The sequence below is a fragment of the Zingiber officinale genome, chromosome 4A (assembly GCF_018446385.1).
Source record: "Zingiber officinale cultivar Zhangliang chromosome 4A, Zo_v1.1, whole genome shotgun sequence".
NCBI lineage: Eukaryota > Viridiplantae > Streptophyta > Magnoliopsida > Zingiberales > Zingiberaceae > Zingiber > Zingiber officinale.
This window is the reverse complement of record NC_055992.1, coordinates 67,079,703-67,102,054: the sequence shown is the minus strand read 5'-3', so window position 1 is coordinate 67,102,054 and position 22,352 is coordinate 67,079,703. Positions and strand designations below refer to the sequence as shown.

The following is a 22,352-nucleotide window of genomic DNA, read 5'->3' as shown; positions in this document are numbered from 1 at the left end:
CAGTACCCCTACCCGCGATCTAACCATCGCGAGTTGCTCCTAAGCGATCTAATGGCACCCTAGCCCGCTGTCCCCAAAAATTTTGGGGCGAAACGAAGCCGTTTTGGAAAAATCTTTCCGGTAGCCGAAGCCTACAAGTGCCGAGACACTTGTGCTTCACTTCTACGGAAAAATTACCCATAAAACCTTGAAAATCATAATTTTACAGAAAATTACAGAAACTTTAGTTTTCATAAAACCAAAAACAAACTCGTACAAGCCTTGCACGTGGCTCTGATACTTCGGGCCGCGAAAACCGCTTTTTGCGTCGCGGAAACCCCGAATCACCCAAGGCCAACGGATCCGTGCAAGGAAAACCAAACGAAAATTATGAGTACGAGTTTCAAAAATATCTAGATCTACTCCTAGATCTATGTGTTATGAATATACCTTGAAGCGTGCCCTTTTCGCGTTCCTGCTCGTCCAAGGAGTTGCCGGATCTCTAGACCGTCAAGCGTCGGTCCTCTAGAAGTATCCACACGGACACGTAGGTGGAGAAAACCTCATACAAAGGTGTGCTAGCACCTTGGTGAGATTCGGCCAAGCAAGGAGGAGAGGGAGAGGAAGAGCTTCAAGAGGAAGAAGAAGAAGATACACCACTTGAATGGAAAAATGAATTCACATTCAAACCCAAAGTGGCCGGCCACTCTCAATGGTGAAAACTCCCAAATTAATTGCATTAATTGCAATTAATATGAAGCCATTAAAGAGAATGGCTTTGTAACTTCCATGAGGTGGCACCCATGATGATGTGGAGTATCATCATTGGTCCACCTAATGCCAACTCACCAATGAGGTGGCAAAAGGTCAAGTCAAAATTAACCTTTGGTCTTCCTTCTTATGTCAAGTCAAACTTGACCCAATCTCTTCCATGGTTGATCTAATCTAACCATTTGATTCAAGCCAACTTAATATAATGAATCTAATTCATTTAATTAAATTGATTCAATGAGTCAAAATCTAAATTAGACTCATCGAACATATGAATCAACTTGAGTCGAACTCAAGTTAGCCCAATTAGGATTACTCTTAATCCAATTTGATTCATCAAATGAATCTAATCCTCTTGGTTCATCATATAAACCAAATCTCCATCTAATTGTCCTAAGTGTGTGACCCTATAGGTTCTTGTAACGTTGGCAATGCCCTAAACCCATTTAGGAGCATAAGTAATGAGCGGTATCTAGCAAGACATCATTACTACCCAAGTTACAAGAATGTCGAGATCCGACATCACCTTGTGACTACTAATTGTGACTCCTCACAATATGTAACATTATCCTTCTATCCTAGACATCTAGATTGATCAATGTGAGGCATAGACCGTGTCATCCTCTAATCAATTTAAATCTTGAACTCCAAGTAGACTCACTTAATCAAATGAGCTCAACATCTCATGTTGACTCATTTGGGCATGGCCATGCACTTCGTGGTCTAACTCTATCAAGAATATTAATGTCACTCCCGTCATATGGGAGGGATAGATCCCATCTACATCACTCACATCCCTCTGCATAATTTGTTACATACCCAGTAATCGCCTTTATAGTCCACCCTGTTACGGGTGACATTTGACGAAACCAAAGTACATAACTCCTTATATAGGGATCCATGGTGACTTTAGGTCAAAGGACTAATAGTCATACTAATAGCCACATGAGAAACTATATGACACTCATATAATGATCCATGATACTTTCTCATGGCGGGTCATTTAGTATACATTCTCTAATGCATACCCATGTGTCAGCTTGATATCTCTATATCCATGACTTGTGAGATCAAGTCATCGAGCTGACCTACATACTAGTCTTATTGTATTAACATTGTCCCTGAATGTTAATACTCGACTAGGAATGATTTAGAGTAGTGTTCCCCATATCATCTCACTATCGATTCAACTAATCGATTGATATAGGTATGAACCTTCTACTCAAGGACGCTATTATACTTAGTCTATTTGGCACTAATACAAATAAGTATAATAACCAAACAAATGCCTTTATTAATATACAAGAATATGATACAATGAGTCCATACAATCATCAAATGATTGGCTCTAGGGCTCTAACTAACAACATCAGGTGGCACAAGACTTCCTGCTGAGTGCATCAGCCACTTTGTTCGCCTTTCCTGGATGATAAAAGATCTCGCAGTCATAATCCTTGACTAGTTCGAGCCATCTACGTTGTCTCATATTCCGGTCTTTCTATGTGAAGAAGTATTTCAGACTCTGGTGGTCGGTGTAAATCTTACACTGAGCTCCATATAAATAATGTCTCCATGTTTTGAGCGCAAAGACCACAGCGGCTAGTTCCAGGTCATAGGTGGGGTAATTCTTTTCATGCTCTTTAAGTTGTCTAGAGGCGTAGGCATTGACCTTGCCGTCTTGCATGAGTACAACTCCCAATCCTAATATGGAGGCATCGCTGTACATATCGAAGCCCTTGTCACATTCCGGAAGAGTAAGGATCGACGCACTAGTCAGTCTCCTTTTTAATTCTGTGAAACTCTTCTCGCAGTCATCCGTCCATTCATACCTTTTGTTCTTTTTGGTGAGACATGTCATAGGGGCTGCAATTTTGGAAAAAACTTCTACAAATTTCCTGTAATAGCCTGCAAGCCCGAGAAAGCTCCTGACTTCGCTGGCATTCTTCGGCCTGTTCCAGTTACTTACAGCTTCGATCTTGCTTGGATCCACCATTACTCCGTCCTTGGAGATAACATGACCCAAGAATGATATTCGATCAAGCCAGAACTCACATTTGGAAAACTTTGCATATAGTTGTTTCTCCTCAAGGATCCGTAGCACTATGTTCAGGTGTTCAACGTGTTCCTCTGGGGTTTTGTAATAGACGAGGATATCATCAATGAAGACGATCACAAATTTGTCAAGATACGCTGTAAATACCCGATTCATCAGATCCATAAATGTAGCAGGAGCATTAGTTACACCAAAGGGCATGACTATAAACTCATAGTGTCCGTATCTTGTTCGAAATGCCGTCTTCGGAATATCACCCTGTTTCACTTTCACCAGGTGATAGCCGGACCTCAGGTCAATCTTTGAGAAGACGGTTGCACCCTTCAATTGGTCGAACAAGTCGTCGATCCGTGGAAGAGGGTACCGGTTCTTGATTGTTACCTTATTTAGTTCTCGGTAGTCTATACACATTCGCATAGATCCATCCTTCTTCTTTACGAACAGTACCAGAGCTCCCCATGGGGAGTGACTAGGGTGGATAAGTCCCTTGTCGAGTAACTCTGATAGTTGTTCCTGCAGTTCCTTCAACTCAGCCGGCGCCATTCGGTAGGGTGCTTTAGAGATCGGTTTAGTGCCAGGAATCAATTCAATCTCGAATTCTATCTCTCTATCAGGGGCTAATCCTGGTAATTCATCGGGAAATACCCCTGGATATTTGCATACCACCGAGACATCTTCTAGTTTCTGGTCATTAGTTCGACTTGCGTCGACCATTTGTGCTAGAAAGCCAGTACATCCTTTGTCTAGCATCTTCTGCGCCTTTATAACTGATAAGAATCCCTCCATACCTTTTCTTGGTTCTCCAATAAATTCAAACCTCAGTTCGGCTTCCGGTTGGAAGACTACTTTTCTTTTACGGCACTCGATTGAAGCGCCGTACTTGCTCAGGAAATCCATGCCTAGGATAATATCAAAATCCTGCATGTCGAGTATTATCATATCGCAGTAGAGTTCTCTGTCTGCGATTCGGATAGGCACGGCTCGCAGCATCTGATCGGAAGGCATCACTTATCCCGAAGGCAAGGTTGTTAAGAAAATGCCATTTATGACTTGTGGTGGTACTTCTAACTTTTTCGTGAAGGGTGTGGAGACAAACAAGTGGGTTGCTCCAGTATCAAATAATACAGTAGCATACTGACTGAAAATAGATAGCTGACCTGTGACCACTGTAGAAGCACTCGCCATGTCCTCCTTGGTGAGAGAGAAAACCCTGGCATTCGTCGTCACTGGTGGGGCTTCTAATCTCCCTTGGCTAATCAGAGTCCCTTCTAGAGCCGCTTGCATCTGATGTAGCTGTGCAGGGGTACTCCTATTCTGGTCATGCTGCTGAGATGGTACCTGGAACCGGGTAGGGTAGTCTCTGACCATATGTCCTTCCTGTCCACAATTGTAGCACTTCCTCGTACCCTGGTGGCATACTCCGGAATGCTGCTTGCCACAAGTGGCACACAGAGGGTACCTCGACTGCTTATTTGCTGGACCACTTTTACTGTTGTTCCATTGTTTTCTTTTTCCAGTGGAATTTCCTTTCCAGTTCATCTTGGTACTCTACGATTTCTGTCCTTCCGTCCGTGCCGGACTCTTTCCTTCGTTCATCGCCTTTTGATAATGTTCAGTGATCAAAGCACTGCTGACTAGCTCTTCCGTGGTTTGCGGTCTATTAACTCCGCCGGCCACATTCAAAGCTATTTCAGGTCGGAGCATTTTCAACATTAACCTGACCCGTTCTCTTTCCGTGCTGACCAACTCTGGACATAGGCGTGCGAGGCGGTTGAAATGCTTCACAGCATCACTAACTGATAAATCGCCTTGCCAAAATTCGATGAACTCGTCATAATGCCGATTTGTCACTTGCATATGAAAATATTCCTCCAGAAACTCTGCTTCGAAATCTGCCCAGTTCATCAGATTGACTTGTCTCTTGGCCTTAACTCTTTCCCACCACATCCTTGCGTCTCCGGAAAAATAGAAAGACACGCACTTGATCTTTTCCGGTATGGGCCAATCCAGCAGGTCTACGCTATTTTCCACCGTCTTGAACCATGCCTGGGTGTCCCATAGCTCACATGTACCCGTAAAATTCTCCGGCTTTAATCTCAGCCACTGTATCAAATAAGTTTCCTGTCGGACTACTGGAACAGGGGCTACCGGCGGCACCGGGGCAGCTGTTGGTATGACGGGCATAGTGTTTTGATTTGCTGGCGGGGTGACCGGATTTCCTTGCTGACCCATCAGAGTTGTAATCAATTGTTGTTGTTCGGTGATTTGACGCTGGAGGTCTGTGACTACCTGAGTCAGGTCTGGTGGAGTTACTGTCTCATCGGGTCTGCCACTGCGTCTTCTAGTAGCCATGATTATCTTCATAAATAACAACACTGCTAGCGTAAGTCGTTTATAGCTCCCAACTAGAATAACATAAGGTAGTTATCATTCTTAACATGACCTAGCATATGTTATCGTCGATCCTATCCTACCATCATATATCCCTAGACTAAAATCATAACGATAAGATAGGCATGTATACTTAAATAAACATATCAGGCATAAAATAAAGTAAGCATAGAAAATTCTTACTTGGAGCGACAGGATGGTGGCTTGATGTGTGTAGTGAGATAGTTAACCTGGCTCTGATACCAACCTGTAATGTCCGCCCCCTTTTTCCCACTCCTACCTAGTGAGAGGGGCGGGGTTACTGACTTTCACTTAGACTTAGCAGACATAACATACATACAGCGGAAGCATATATATATTTTTTTTCTAAAATCATACTAAGCATATGAACATGAAATAGCATGGTTCAACTTAATAGTCATATTATTCATTTCTAACACATGCATAGGGAATCATGAAAGACATCAACATAACATAACATATTATTCATAAGTTCTTTTAAGCAGGTCATTTTATTTCTTTAGCCAAGTCACCATCACACATCTCTTGCCCCTTCCTACTGCTCCTCTAGTTTATCCATCCTTTACCTTTATCTGTGGTACAAGGAAAAGTATCTGTAAGCACTCAAGGCTTAGTGAGATCCTTTCCTACTCACAAAAACTAACATATCATGTAAAATCATCATATCATACATCATGGAATAAATTACGCTCATATCATCATATAATTAAAAACATATCATATCATGGCATGAATTTCAATAATATTGTAACATAAAGTAAACAACATATTATGGCATAAATCTTATCATGGTATAAGTAACATCATATCATAGCATAAATCATATCATATCATGGTATAATTCATATCATAGCATAAGAAATCATCATATCATGGTATAGATCATATCATAACATAAGAAATCATCATATCATGGTATACATCACATCATAGTATAAGTGTACATCATAGCATAAGTGAAAACATCATTATATTTCTTTTCATAACAGCAAGGCATCATATCATAGCATAACTGTAAGCATTATTTCACATCATATCGTAAGCATGGATGCAAGATGTCCTTTAAAAGATGGGTAATGTCATGTGCAATATGCCTTTCAAAACATGTTTTATGTCATAGGTGAGATGTCTTAAAACAATATCATATAGTACTTGAAAATAATCTCAACATGAAAAGGGCCCGGCTTAGTACCACATACATACATAATGCACGCATCCTAAGTAGACCCAAGGTAGCTAGTCTTCAACCTACTAGGAAACTAGACCCGTAGCTTGGCCTAGGGGCACGTAAGGAGCCCACCCTTTACTAGGCCCGTAATTCGACCTAGGGGCGCATAAGGAGCCCACCCTTTTGGTAAAAGCCATTCAAAGTAAAATACATGTCATATCATATCTTTATCATTTCATAACATATCCGTTTCATTCTTAGCATATCATATTCATGTCATTCATAGCATATCATGTTCATGTCATTCATAGCATATCATGTTCATGTCATTCATAGCGTATTACGTTCATGTCATTCATAGCATATCATGTTCATGTCATTCATAACATATCATGTTCATGTCATTCATAGCATATCATGTTCACGTCATTCATGTCATTCATAAGGTATGCATAAATGGGCACATAGCCATGCATACTTGGGCACATAGCCATCATACTTGTCTTGGGCACATAGCCATCATATTTGGGCACATAGCCATTATAGGTATCATTCTCATGCATGGTTCATAAGCATACTTAAACGAGCAATAAAATATATCATGGAAGGAAAAAGAAAACATAATCATGCATGGATCACGAGTTAACTTTTCCTAATTCATATCATGACAAAGGAAAGTACATAATGAGTCATAATTTAGTCTAAATCCTCAACCCACTAAGGGTGGCCGAAACATGCATAGGCTCATTTAGGTTACATGAAATCATATAAGCATATGAACCCAAATTCATTTCTATAACATTTATCATAAGGAACATCATAAGCATATTTGATTTAGGTTCTATGCTTCCTAGGTTTTGAAACCCACCTTGGCCGAAACATACAAGGTCCAAAACTTGGTTACAAATAGCATATAAACATGTGAACCTTAAACAATTTCCATGCATTTATCATAGGCAACCACATGAGCATATTAGGTTAAAGTTTCAAGCTTCCTAAGTCCACAAACATAGGTGGCCGAATGTCATCAATGTGACTCTAAGGTTTTCAACCAAATATAAGTATGTGAGTACCTTACAAATTTCATAGCATATCATAGAGGAGAACATAAACATGTTAGGGTTGAATTTAGGCTTGCCTAAGCCCTACATTTCATGTTGGCCGAAAATTCATCATGTGACAACCTAACCCTAAACAACATGAAATCTCAAGTGCATTATGTTATCTTCATATCTTTTCATAAGGTAAAACATAAGCAAGCTAGATTTGAGGTTGAGCCTCCTTAAGGTATTTAATCCCTTCATGGGCGAAACCTTAAGGTAAGGTCCTACTAGTTCTAAGCAACCTAAAAGTATAAAACATCAAGAGAACATTCATAATATATTAAGGAAAACTTCATACTTGATACTTCTTCTAGAATTTACAAGCATGTGAGTACCTTATAAATTTCATAGCATATCATAGAGAAGAACATAAACATGTTAGGGTTGAATTTAGGCTTGCCTAAGCCCTACATTTCATGTTGGCCGAAAATTCATCATGTGACAACCTAACCCTAAACAACATGAAATCTCAAGAGCATTATGTTATCTTCATATCTTTTCATAAGGTAAAACATAAGCAAGCTAGATTTGAGGTTGAGCCGCCTTAAGGTATTTAATCCCTTCATGGCCGAAACCTTAAGGTAGGGTCCTACTAGTTCTAAGCAACATACAAGTATAAAACATCAAGAAAATATTCATATCACATCATAGAAGAGATCATAAGGATGGTAGTTTTTAGATTGAGCTTTCCTAGGGTTTTAAGTCTCTTCATGTCCGAACCATAAGGTAGGGTATTACCTAATTCCAAGCCACATACAAACATGAAATATCAAGATCATATTCATAGCATATCATGGGGGAAAACTTAAGCATGTTGGTTTTGGTTTTAAGTTTCCATAAACCTTACAAGTGTCATGGCCGAAAGTTCCCATAAGAAATTCTAGGTTGTTAATCCATCTAAACTCAAACAAAAATCATATAACAACTTGTACCACAGGTGAGGGGATACTCACATCCTCTTGCTTGGTCTTTTCCTTAGAGAAGATACCCTTTGTGAAGAGAAAGAAGAGAGCTTCTCCTCCTAGTGCTCCTTTTTGCTTCTCTTGCTTGTGAGAGGTAGATCTTGAGGATTCCTTCTTGTGGTTTGGTTTTCTTAGGGAGAATACCTTGGTTGGATTTTCGGAAAAAGGAGAGGGGATGCTCTAGGTCACGGCAAAGGGTGAGGAAAGGGAAGAAAAATGAAATCCCTTCTTTGTTTTTCCTCTTATGCTAGGTGGGAGTAAGAAGCAAAAAGAAACTTTGCCTTCCCTTCTTCTTAACTCATCCTTTATTCTCTTAATGATGAAGAAATGTCTTCATTCATCCCCTTTTTGCTCTCCAATTCCCTCATCTTATCATCCCACGAAAATGAAAAAGAAAGAAGGAGAAGAAGACAATTTGTCTTTTTCTTGTTTTCTTCTTAATCAAGAGAAGGAGGAAGAAAGCTAATTGAATCTTTTTCTTGCTTCCTTCTTTTTATCATGCTCTTAACTTTATCTAGAGTTTCCATTCCTCCTTTAACAATAAATTATGATGGTCTAGTGGTAATTCCATAATCCTTAGCTTAAAAGGTTCAAGGTTCAATCCTTGACCAATTCCTTTTCTTTTATATATATATATTTTTTCTATCTTATCTTTTTATTCTAAGAGAAAATCTTCACATACTTAGCTTAATAAATTTGTGGGTGTTACATGATGTCTTCAATCAAAGTTGTATACCCTGAAGTTATCTACAAATTGGTTCAAAGAACAGCCCAAAACTCCAACGGAGCACAAAGTTATGCCTGTTTTACACTTGGTGTGCAGTGCAGGGATTCCACACGGCCCTGTGCTAAGGCCGTGTCACATAGAAACGAATTTTAGACCTTCAAGACGTGGTTTTTTCTGGTTGAAGTCTTCCTAAGAGTTGTAGATTTTGAAGTTATCTACATTTTGATATCTGTAATAGCTCATAAATCCAAACTATCACAAAGTTATGACCATTTTACTTTTGGTCTGCTGTATTGAAAGTTCCATACGACCTTCGCATGGCCGTGTGAGGTTCACACGACCTTTACACGCCCCCCACACAGCCTTGACACGGCCGTGTGGGTGCCACACGGCCAGAACATGAAGAAAACTTAGTTTTACATGCCCGTATCACTCTACAAGCTCTCGACTTCATGTAAACTCCGTTTTTTCTCCAAATCATGTCCTATCAACCAAAACAAGCAAAGAGTAGATCTCCGAATAAAATATAATGGAACTATGATATTATAATGAAATAGGGTGCAATAAACATAGATTATGCGCATGAAGTACAAGTAGATGTGCGTCAAAGTATGTGTAAAAGTGTATATAATCTACGCACATCAAGGTTCTCCTCGTACTCATCATCCTCAGTAGCATATTCGTCCTATAATTGAGGAAACTAACTACAGATCAGTCAATTAATCAGTAGTATTTCCAATTATCTGAAACAGAAGGAAGATGATCTTACGATATCCATGACTTTAAATATGGCATTAGGGTACCGTGCTTTTGCCTCCTCAGCCAGTGCCTAGAAGGGGGGGGGGGGGGGGGAACCTAAGATCATGGGAGAAAAATTAAAAAAATGAACTACTCGGATAAAAACCCTAACCTTCGCGAACCCCTCAGTCGTCCTGGTCTGCGTCCTGAAGAAGACGGTGACCTTCTTCTTCCCTTGGTCCTCCTCCGCATCCATCTGGGTCTTCACCACTAGAGGCTTTGGCGGCTCGGCGGGCTTCTTTCCGCTCGATCGCTAGACGAAGAAGATTGCCACGCAACCGACAAGCACGGCGATGATGGTGCTCAGGACGGCGATCAGCAGTCGGTTCTCCAGAACGCATCCCCGGCGCCAGAATCGAGCCCATATCCGCCGGAGAGGGAAGCGACGACGACCGATAAGAGATCGAGCGGCGACGCCTTCTCGGAACCTATTTGTATCTTGGCGGATCGAGCGGTGAATCGGAAGCACAGATCTCTGATCTCTGTTTCTGTCTGCTTCGATTTGGGAGAATGAAGGAGGTCGAGATTGGGTCGGCGATGGGAGGGGAGGAGAAGATCAAGGCGGAGAAGGTGAGTCGCCCGAAGATGACTCTCTCTCTCTCTGTCTCCCGTGGACGGCACCATATAGGTTTAGGTTGGAGGGAAGAGTTAGAAGTGTTGAAAATTTTAGCTAAGTATTGGTGGGAAAATTAAATTATTTTATTTTGGTTTATTAACATCACTTTTAACAACGATTTTTTACTATCCGATTTCGTACATAGAACAAGAAAACTATCATAGACACCGGGTTTTAAAAATCGCTGTTAAAATCGGTGTCTATTAACGAAAAATGGGTGCTCATAGACATTGGCTAAAAAATCCGATGTCTATGAGCGAAAATCTGCGCTCATAGACACCGATTTTTGGAAAAATCGATGTAAAATACTCAAAGACACCACAAATTACTTAAAACCGCTGTTGTTCCACCGATGTCTATGAGGGCTTTTCTTGTAGTGCTACCTCCTTGTCACAACTTCCTCTCCCGATGTCATCTCCGAGTCCAAGCAACCACACACTGCCACTTCTCCTCTTCCTCACCGTTAGCAGCCACTGTTGCTCGGTCTTAGCCCGAACAACTCCAGAGCTCTGACAGCCACAACTGTCGCCAAGCATCGTCACCATCGGTCACAATTTGTTAATTAGATTATTTTGATTATTTAGATTAAGTAATTAGGATTTGATTAATTAATTAAGATTGATTAATTAATGAATTAATAATTTGATTAAACTAATAGATTAATTAATTAATTAATTGATTGATTAATTAATGAGTTACTTTATTTATAGAGTGATTAATTTTTTTAGTTGATAAATTAGACAATGAATTGATTATATGATGATTAATTCAAATTATTAATCCGATTAACTAATTAATTAATCAGTTAATTTGATAATTAATCAGTTTAATTAAGTAATTAATAGTTTTTCTAAATGATGATTAATCCATTTAATTGAATTAGATATTTAATGATTATAATTGATAGATTAAATAATTTATTTATTTAATAATTATTATAAGAATTAATATCTTAGTATTTTATTAAGAATTTACCCTCTTTACTAACTAATTTTAGTGGAGCTAAAAATAAAGTTATATTAATATCTTTTTTCTATTCACACCGAAAATAATTCTAAGATTTATTAATAATTTCCACAAATGTATTAATCAATGATCTAGATTTCGAGACTCAGTTACGACGTATTATTGAAAAATTTTCTCATTAATCAATCAGAGCTATAAAGTTCAAGACTTAGTTGTACTATATTATTAAGAATTTTTCTCATTAATCAATTATAAATTTAGAGTTTTGTTTAGTTCCACATCTTAGAATTTATAACACTACGAGCAGAGAAACTTATATAAATACCTTAGGCAGGTGATGTTAAAAAACATACTTTTCTTGGCTTTTTTACTAAAATCAAATATGATATTAAATTAATTTTTTATAAGAGGAGTTCATTACAGTAGCTTGCTACTGGAATTTTTGAGTGTTATCCTAACATTGCACTATTGAGTCTAGCACATCCTTATCAAATTTATGAGCGACCTTTTAGCTAAGATTACGTATATTATTTGTTCTTATCAGTTTAATATTTGATATAAAGTATTAAATTAAATTTTTTATAAAGGAGAGTTGTTCATGTATTATAATACACACGCATTATGGGCAAAACTACATATAACTTTAGTGGGGTAGTTGCTCCACCTCAATTTTTTATAAGTATAAAAATATTAGAATCTTGTCCCCACTAAAAAAATAAAAGTAAGGGTAATATTCAAAAATTAAAATTATTTTTTATAGGACAATTCTTCTTCCCTCAAATCTCTCCCTGCATTGTTCCACTTGGTATAAGGCACCTAGCTCATGCAACGCATATGCACGATTACTAGTGTTAACTAAGAGTTAATTGATTAATTGATGTACTATGGTGAATGATTTAGAATTGAGTAATTAATTATTAATTAATTAGAGGCTAATTGAATTATTAAATCAGATAAATAATTAATTAAATATCAATTAAGAGTTAATTAAGTTATTAATTAGTTAATTAACTTAGTAGTTAATTGAATTACTAATCAAGTTGGTGATTGATTAATTAATTAATATATTGATTAACATATCAATTAATAAGAGATTGATTAATATTGATTATTAATAAATCAATTCATAGGTGGATTATTGGATTAATATAATCAATATATTGATTCTTTGTATCCTTAATGATGATTAATCAGTTTCATTGATTTCTAAGTAATACTTACTTTATCCTTTGACATTGATTCTTTGACTTTTTGTTACATTATTATTTTCTTTTATTGATTAGACTGTAGTTATTTATTTTTATCTTGATACTCTACTTTATACCATTTCTTGAACCAAACCTTTTTTTTACGTGTCCTTATTTTAGACTGATTGATGTTGAAGCTATTCATCATTATTTATGCATTGACATTTAGGTAGGCTATTATATCGTAGTATAGTGCAGGATATTATGCACGATTGAATTATTGTTGTTGTTTTACTTTGATTGTTTATTATTCTTCTCATGTTATATACAGACACATCATGTCTACTCATTATGAGTAGATCCGATAGTAAAAAAAAAAAAAAATATCTCCTTGGGACGGTCTAGTAGTTAGCACATAAAATATTATCATCATAAGGTCTGGGGTTCGAATTTTAATAAAACCGAGGTAAATACATCTCTTATGTGCTAGTCATTATTTCAAAAGCTAGTAGTCGTCCGTGATTTACCTCTTCCGTATTGGCTCTAGGACGGTTTGCCGACCGGGGGGGGGGGACGTTGGGGACGAGCGTATTTACCTTTTGTCACCATTATCAGTAGACCCGATAGTAGTAGCTAGTTGTTACTCACAAATAATACATATTTATATATGATACGATGTATAAAGGTGGGGTCCGATAAGGTCAGACAGTCAGAAGTCAAGGGACGTGGTAGTTAGAAGTCAAGGGGACGCACCAATCAGTAGTTAGGGGAAAGAAATAGTTAGACCGTTTGATGTCATCAGCTGCATCATCCCCTGTCAGGTACTAACAGGTTAGGAGCCCAAATCAGAGACATGAGACGTGGCCGGGAGTAAGGCCGGACATTCCTCGACTGGTCTGGTTTCCCTAACCCAATCCGTATAGACAGACCTGGTACTTCCAGCAAGACAACTCCCGATCGACCCTTCAATACTCCAATAGTGAAAGATGGGACCCTTGTCGTAGCTCATCTTTCTCATCAAGACTCGGGCCAGGCGCCACACCCTAACGGTCAGCCCGAACGGTTCATAGCTAAACTAGGGTGGGACAGAAGGCACTAGGCGACAACAGGGTCAGGGAATCGTAACTGTCTGTCAGGGAATAACCGCCAAATGTCAGGAAATACTCTAATGGTCTGCTATCATCTATGAATAGAACCTTCTCTCAACCCATAAGAGAGTGCCATGTGTCCTCCATCACCCGACAGGCCCTGACACTCGACATTCTCTAACATCGGTCAGGCTCTAGAGGTATGCATGGTCATATAAAAAGGGAGATCCTCTCCCTTAAGCAGGTACGCACACATTCGTACTTGTCTTCTATAGTTCTTTTATCTTTCGCAGATTGTTCTTCTGGGGAAAAAGTACCTAACTTGAGCATCGGAGGGCATGCGTCGGAGACTTTTTCCCTGGTTTTGGATCTCTAATGTTTCATGTGCTTGTCTGATTGTGCGTAGAGCCTAAGTACCATCGGCTTAGTCACCGCTGCCTATCAATCCCATGCGGGGAGGGGGGGGGGGGGGGGGGGGGGGTTTGTTTTCCCGGGTGCATACACAAGGGTGTCCAAGTCGCCTCTCCGTCAACGCTAATGACATCTCAGCTGACCTTCATCTGACTCAGATTCCAGATAGGATCAAATTGACGTTGTCTGTGGGAACTTACTTTACCTGTTCTGGAGCGTAAAGATGGATGATACCAAAAGGATCAACGCCACCATGAAAGCGGGAGAATATGAACTGTTCAAGGAGGTCAAGAGGCGAGCAACTTCTGAAAAACAGACCACTACTTCACACCCACATAAGATGTTCGTAATTTCTAAGGACCCAACCCGTGTCTCGGATAGGGGATCTAAAAGAAAATAGCCCGAGGATTTCCTTTAAGTCTTCTATCGAGAGCCCTACCGAGATTATTACAACAAGGGCCTGGACTATTATAATAGGAAAGAACAGTCACATGCCTCCATGTCCAAGAGCTCTCCTCCTAGGGATTCAAAGAAGGGGAAAGTCATAGTCCTCTGGGAGGAGCCCAGGGAGGTGCATGAGGAGTAAGTGCCCTTCTCTCTAATGGTACTCGAGGAAAATCTACCGAAGGGTAACAAGCCCTCAACTATTGGAGAATATGATGGTAGCAAGGACACAGAGGATCACCTTCAAAAATTTCGGAATGCTGCCCTATTGCATCAATACAGTGACACCATCAAGTGCCGAGTGTTCTTAAACACTCTATCCGGCTTGGCACAAAAATGGTTCAATGGATTCCGAACGGGTCTATCACCTGCTTCCAAGACTTTAAGACCATTTTCTTGCACCATTTCACTAGTAGTAGAAAGTATTAGAAGACAAACCATTATCTCTTTTCCCTCAAGCAAGGGTCTACCGAGCCCTTGAGAAGCTATATCAAATGCTTCAACTAGATAGCCCAGGACATCCAGTCCGCTACCTCAGAAATATTGATGAATGCCTTCTCTCACGATCTGGTGGAGGGGGAGTTCTTCCAGGCTCTCTTCTAGGAGCTAGTACGAAACTTTGATGAGATGCTGGGGAGGGTGACCAGCTACATCAACGTAGAAGAAGCCCAGGCGGCTCGGCGAAAAGCAGACAAGGCACCTGCTCCTGCCAACAAGCCTGAGAAAAGGTCGTCCTAACCCCCAGCTCGACCTTTTTGCCGTTCCAAGGATGCCCGACCAGGATTCCCGCCCGGTCAAGATTCTAGGATGACTCAGCGGGTAGAAGCTGTCCAAGCCCCAAGACCCAGTCAATGGGGACCCCGCTTTTGCACTTACCACAAGTCCCACACCCATGCCACTGAGGATTGTTCTAGTTCACCCGGGAATCTCGGCAAGTAGCTGAACTAGGCTTGCCTCCACTTGAGAATAAGGGAAATGTGGCCATCCGAGAGATTGGCATGATCTCTGGAGGGCCCACGGATGGAAATTCCGCTAGGGCTCGAATATCTCATGAATGTCGCTTGGAGATACATGCTGTAGGGTGCAGCCGAGAGGGAACAAGCTATCGGGCCCATAATTAGTTTCGAGTTGCAAGACTTGGAAGGGTTGGAGCTCCCACATGATGATGCCCTAATAATCAAGGCCATCATAGCCAACAACTGCGCGACCAGGGTTTTGTTGATACCGAAAGCTCTGTCAACGTGTTGTTCAAGAATGCGTTTGAGGGCATGCAAATCAACGCCAACGAGCTCCCGCTTATAGCCACTTCATTGTACGAGTTCACCGGCAATGAGGTAAGATCAATGGGCCAAATCAAGCTAGCCATATTTCTGGATAGCGAGCCCCTAGTGAGGACGCGGAGAACCACTTTCATCATGGTGGATTCACCATCCTCCTATAATGTCATCCTGGGAAGACCGACATTGGACGGGTTCCGAGCGATAGTCTTCACCTTCTATCAGAAGATTAAATTCTTAGTGGGAGACCAGGTCAGAGAAATCAGAGGCGAGCAATTGGTCTTTTGCAGGTGTTATATTGACATATAAAAAGTGGAGGCATGCAAGGTTTAAAGAACCCAGAATGGCGGAATCCACGTCATCCAAGAGGAGCCTCTACCTATAACAGAGGAACCCATTCCCTGGGAGGAGGTCCAGCTCTATCCGGAGCGGCAAGAGAGCATCACCCGCATATCAGGTGATCTACCGATAGAAATCAAGACAGATATGGTCAAATGCCTGACATGCAATAGGGACGTCTTCACCTGGTCCCTTGAGGAGCTACCGGGAGTCATGTTCGAGGTAGCTGAGCACAAGCTACACCTCCTGCTTGATTCTCGGCTGGTCAAGCAGAAGAAGCGAAACTTTTTGGTCGAATAAAATTAGATCATCCGAACTGAAGTGGATCAGCTTTTGAAAGCAGGGCACGTTAAAGAGGTACAATTCTCATCCTGGCTATCTAACGTGGTCCTAGTGCCCAAGCCTAATAATAAGTGGAGAGTCTGCATAGACTTCAGAGACCTCAACCGAGCCAACCCCAAGGACTGCTACCCGCTACTAAGAATCAACCAAATGGTGGATTCTGCTTCGGGTTGTGAGAGTATCTATATGCTTGACGCCTATCAAGGATACCATTAGATCCCTCTCACTCCAGAAGATCAAGAGAAGGTGAGCTTTGTCATAGCCAATGACACTTTCTGTTATACGGTTATGCCATTTGGTTTACCAATGCTGGAGCTAACTTATCAGCGAATGATGGACAAGATCTTTCGAAAGTAGATCGGGCGAAATGTGGACGTTTACATAGATGACATCCTCATCAAGTCCACCACAGCCACTAGCTGTATAGTCGACGTGGAAGAAACCTGTAGTACCCTGCGGTAGTATGTCTTAAAGTTAAATCCACTGAAGTGCTTGTTCAATGCCCGAGGGGGAAAATTCCTAGGGTATCTGGTTACTGAGCGAGGAATTAAAGCCAATCCGGAGAAGGTTCATGCCCTCTCTGACATGCAGGCACCCAGGAATCTGAAGGAAGCACAAAAGCTAGTGGGCAGGATTACGACACTCTCTCGGTTCATGTCCCGATCTACTGACTGAGCACTCCCTTTCTTCAAAGTGCTTAGAAGGGCTGCCAAGTTTCAGTGGGATGAATAGTACAACAAAACTTTTGAGGAACTAAAGAAGCATCTAGAGACCTTACCCTCCCTATTTAAGTCTATTGTGGGAGAGCTGCTCTGGGTATATCTATTAGCTATCCCTGAGGCCGTGGGGGCGGTGTTGGTAAAAGAGCAAGATGATGTACAACTGTAACGACCCGCCTTCTACTACTAGGCTATAAGGCGAATCGCTACAGTTGTACTGTGCTAAACTATACTGTGCGGAAAGCTGGGCTAATTAAAATTTTACTCTACTATAACTAAGACAGCTGATAAGAAAGGTCTAAAGACCTCCTTTGCTGGTGTACATGTGCTAAAGAGGGGAAACTAAACATCCCAACTTAGCTAGGGACTCATAATTTACTTCCCAGCTAGCTGCTGATCGATCCACGGATCGATCGGACCTCTGATCAGCTGGATCGGTCGGCAGACCGATCCAGGTATCTGGATCGGTCGGCTGACCGATCCAGAAGGAATTCTCCAGGGTTAGATCTGACCTGGATCGGTCGACCGATCCAGGTATCCGATCGGTCGGACCGATCCAGAAAATTCTCCGAAGCTCAGATATTCCGATCGGTCCGACCGATCCAGAGGATACTGAGCATCAGATCCGTCTCGATCGGTCCCGATTCGATGCTGGCACGATCAGCTCGATCGGTGCGAGATCGATCGAGTCGATTCGCCGGAAAATCAGACTTGACACTTTGGCGTGCCAAAATACAATCTAACGACTACCTACTGCATAATAAACTATTCTAACAACATGTAATAACATTCTAACATGATTACTGACATTTTAAAACATTCTTTCATAGTTCAATGCGTTCCAAATCTAAATTGCATGAAAATGAAAGTATCAAAACTAATAAGCTGAAAGTGCTGAACGTAAATGCTAACGAGTTCTAATGCATAATTAAAACTTGTTAGATCCCTGAGATCTTTCATTCCAGTTCCACACACACACATCCTCATCTGCATTGACCTCCAGCCTCCACTGCTAATCCACTTTTCTTTTACCTGTATCTGCAGTATAAGAAAAGTAGTACCTGTAAGCTAACGCTTAGTAAGAAACCATCTACCTCACAAAATCATGCATACGATGCAGTTATGATTTGAAAACATGCTATTCGAAAATATTTTGAACAGGCTAGCATGGCATGGCATACAATCATAGAAACATGGCATACTGAACAAGTCATGGCATAGCATACAACTAATCATAAAGCTAACATAGAGAACTGAACTGAAACATAATACTGAGCTAAACTAAACTAAACTGAAGCTGAAATCAACTCAACTAACATAACTGATTTTGAGTTTGAAAACTAGTACATAATAAGTGAAAATAATAAACATGCTGTTGGGCCCGGCAACTGTACTTGCTGTGCGCGCATCCCTACTAGACCCGGGGTTGCAAGTCCCGAATTTAGCAGGGTTTACTAGGTTGTCTGAACCTAGGGACGACTGTGGGAGTCCAACCCAATGGATATCTAATCCAGTACAGTGCCACTGAAAATAAAATACTGAAATAGCTAATACATGCTTTTTCATACTATTCCTAGGTTATCTGAACCTAGAGCTAGGTTATCTAAACCTAGAGGCGACTGTGGGAGCCCACCCATTGGATATCTAATCCATATAAGCTGAAATAAACTGAAAATACTGAATAGATACCTCTAAAGTATCTAACTGAGCTGTTACAAATGCCTATGGTGCATTTTTACTAAACTAGCTATTTTATCGAACACACAGGATGCTCTAACTCTTCTCCTATTAGGGAGACCACCTCTAGGCACCCGACAACATCTAACCTCCTATCTGAAGAGGGAAGACATGCCCGGCCCATCTAAAGGTGCTCAACTAAGTCCCTAATCTGCGAAGAGAGTTAAATACACCCTAGATATCGATAAAAATCCGCATACATCCTAACTAAAGTATAAAAACTCAACCGGAAGCTATTATACTGCAGGTGAGGGGTTTCTTACCTCTTGATCGTAATTTCTTACGATTCTATTCGCTAGAACTCCGGTGGAGATGATCCTCTCGACGATCCGATCACGTCTTCGCGTTCCTCTCGCGGAGAAGAACCTCTTTCGTGTTGGAGTCGTCGCCGGAAGATGAACCTAGGGACCTTGGGCTAGGGCGCCGAGAGAAGGAGGAGGAAAGAAGAGGCGGCGTGAGGTTTTGGGAGAGGAGAAAAAGTGGCGTGAGGTTTTGGTTGAGAGATTTCCAAACCAAAACTAAGTTAAAATAAACCAAACCCACTTGAACCTCCTATTTATATTAAGTGGTAATTTCCGCCCAAACCTAACATAAATATTATTGAATCCCTTTCCTTTCAGCACGACCCTGCTGGTTCATGGTTTCTAACATTATCATAGAACCGTAGGTCTCGGGTTCAATTCCGCTAGGCGTTTTCGTTTATATTTATTTTTGCTACTTCCGCTACTCGGAAAATTCCGGAAAAATATCTAAAAATTCCAGAAAAATCATAGAATAATTCTAAAATAAATTCGGGAATTTTTCGGGCTTTACAATCCCCCATACCTTATAAAAAGTTCGTCCCCGAACTTAAAACAATTCTGGGTACTTCTGTCTCATGCTTGTCTCTGTCTCCCAAGTCGCCTCTGCCGCTGTGTGATTTTGCCAGCTGACTTTAACTAATGGTACTTCCTTGTTCCGTAATTTCTTTACTGCTCGGTCTATTATCTGAATAGGCCGACTGTCATAGCTGAGATCATCACGGACCTGTACCAACTGGGGCTCAATCACCTGGGTGGCGTCTGGGATATGCTTCTTCAGCATGGAGACATGAAATACGTTGTGGACAGTTGACATCTCCTGAGGTAGCTCTAGCTCATATGCTACCTTGCCCACTCTCTTCGTGATAAGGTATGGTCCCACATATCTGGGAGCTAGCTTGCCCTTCTTCCCGAAACGCATGACTCCCTTCATGGGAGCTACTCTGAGGAAAACTGTATCCCCAACTGAAAACTCTAGGGGTCTGCGGCGTGTATCGGCATAGCTCTTCTGACGGCTCTGTGCTGTTTCTATCCTCTGGCGAATCTGCTGTATAGCTGCTGTGGTATCTGCCACTAGATCTGTCTTTCTATTCACCACTCTCATACCAGCAGATTGGTGATCTGCACCTCCGCCCATAGAGTGCCTCATAAGGAGCCATGCCGATAGTGGCCTGATAGCTGTTGTTGTATGCAAATTCTGCTAGACTCAGATATTTGCACCAACTTCCCTTGAAATCTAGGGCACAAGCTCGGAGCATATCTTCGAGTACCTGATTTACTCGCTCCGTCTGACCATCTGTCTGAGGATGGAAAGCTGTGCTGAATTTTAACTGGGTGCCCATAGCTAACTGAACACACTTCCAGAAGTGTGATGTAAATCTGCTGTCTCTGTCTGAAATGATGGTTCGTGGGACTCCATGTAGTCTGACGATCTCCTGGAGATACAACTGAGCTAGCTTCTCCATGGAGTAGGATATCTTGATAGCTAGGAAGTGGGCTGATTTAGTCAACCTGTCAACTATTACCCAGATGGCATCAAAACCATTTGTGGTTCTGGGTAGCCCCACTATGAAGTCCATCGAGATATCCTCCCACTTCCATTCTGGAATCTGTATAGGCTGCAGAACTCCTCCTGGTCGCTGATGTTCTGCCTTGACCCTCTGACAGGTGAGGCAGATGCTAACATATCTGGCGATGTCTCGCTTCATCCCGGGCCACCAAAAGTGTTTCTTCAGGTCTTGATACATTTTGGTGGAGCCTGGATGCATCGCGTAGGGAGTCCTGTGAGCCTCATCTAAAATCTGTCTCCGTAGCTCCTCCTGATCTGGAACACAGAGTCTGTCGCCAAAATACAACACCCCGCTATCGGACACTCTGAATTCTCTACTTTCTGATTCTGCTAGCCCTTGCTTGATTCTCTGAATCTCAGGGTCCTGATCCTGAGCTGACTGAATATCACCAAGCAAGGTAGACTCTAGGGTCATAGTAGAGAGCTGTCCACGATGAGTTCGAGACCGAAATCCACGATCTCCTTACGTAGGGGCGGCGACATGGTCAGAGACAATAAGGTAGCGATTTCACCTAAGTGCATCCGCTACCTTATTGGCTTTCCCGATGGTAGAGGATGTCTATATCGTAGTCCTTGACCAGCTCAAGCCATCTGTCGCATATTCAGATCCTACGAGTGAAGAAGTACTTGAGACTCCGATGATCTGATACACTCTGCACCGAGCTCCATATAAGTAATGTCTCCAAATTTTGAGAGAAAGACCACTGCTGCAAGCTCAAGGTCATGAGTAGGGTAATTCTTCTCATAATCCTTGAGTTGTCTGGAGGCATAGGCGATCACCTTGCCGTTTTGCATCAGTACTGCTCCTAGTCCCAACTTAGAGGCATCACTATAGATGTCAAAGCTGCTGGTGTCGTCTGGCAGAGCCAAAATAGGAGCACTGCTGTTCTCACAGTCCTCTGTCCACTGGAATTTCCTGTTCTTTCTGGTAAGAGCTGTCAGTGGGGAGGCTACCCTGGAGAAATCCTCTACGAACTTCCTGTAATATCCTGCTAATCCCAGAAAGCTCCTGATTTCACTGGCGTTCTTCGGCTGCTTCCAGTTACTTACTGCTTCTATCTTGCTGGGATCCACCATAACGCCATCCTTGGAGATGATGTGACCCAGGAAGGCTACCTGATCAAGCCAGAATTCACATTTCGTGAATTTGGCGTATAGCTGGTTCTGCTGAAGTGTCTGCAATACTAGTTTCAGGTGCTCTGCGTGTTCTTCCTGAGTTCCTGAGTAGATAAGAATGTCATCGATAAACACAATAACAAACTTATCTAAATACTCCCTGAATACTCTGTTCATGAGATCCATGAATGTAGCTGGAGCATTGGTCACGCCAAAGGGCATGACCACGAACTCGTAGTGTCCGTATCTGGTTCTGAATGCTGTCTTT

General features: G+C 41.4%; 1 pseudogene; it reads left to right on the top strand.

The window, feature by feature from the left end:
• Positions 1-11,904: 11,904 nt before the first annotated feature.
• LOC121974112 lies at positions 11,905-12,043 on the top strand (annotated as a pseudogene).
• Positions 12,044-22,352: the final 10,309 nt, after the last annotated feature.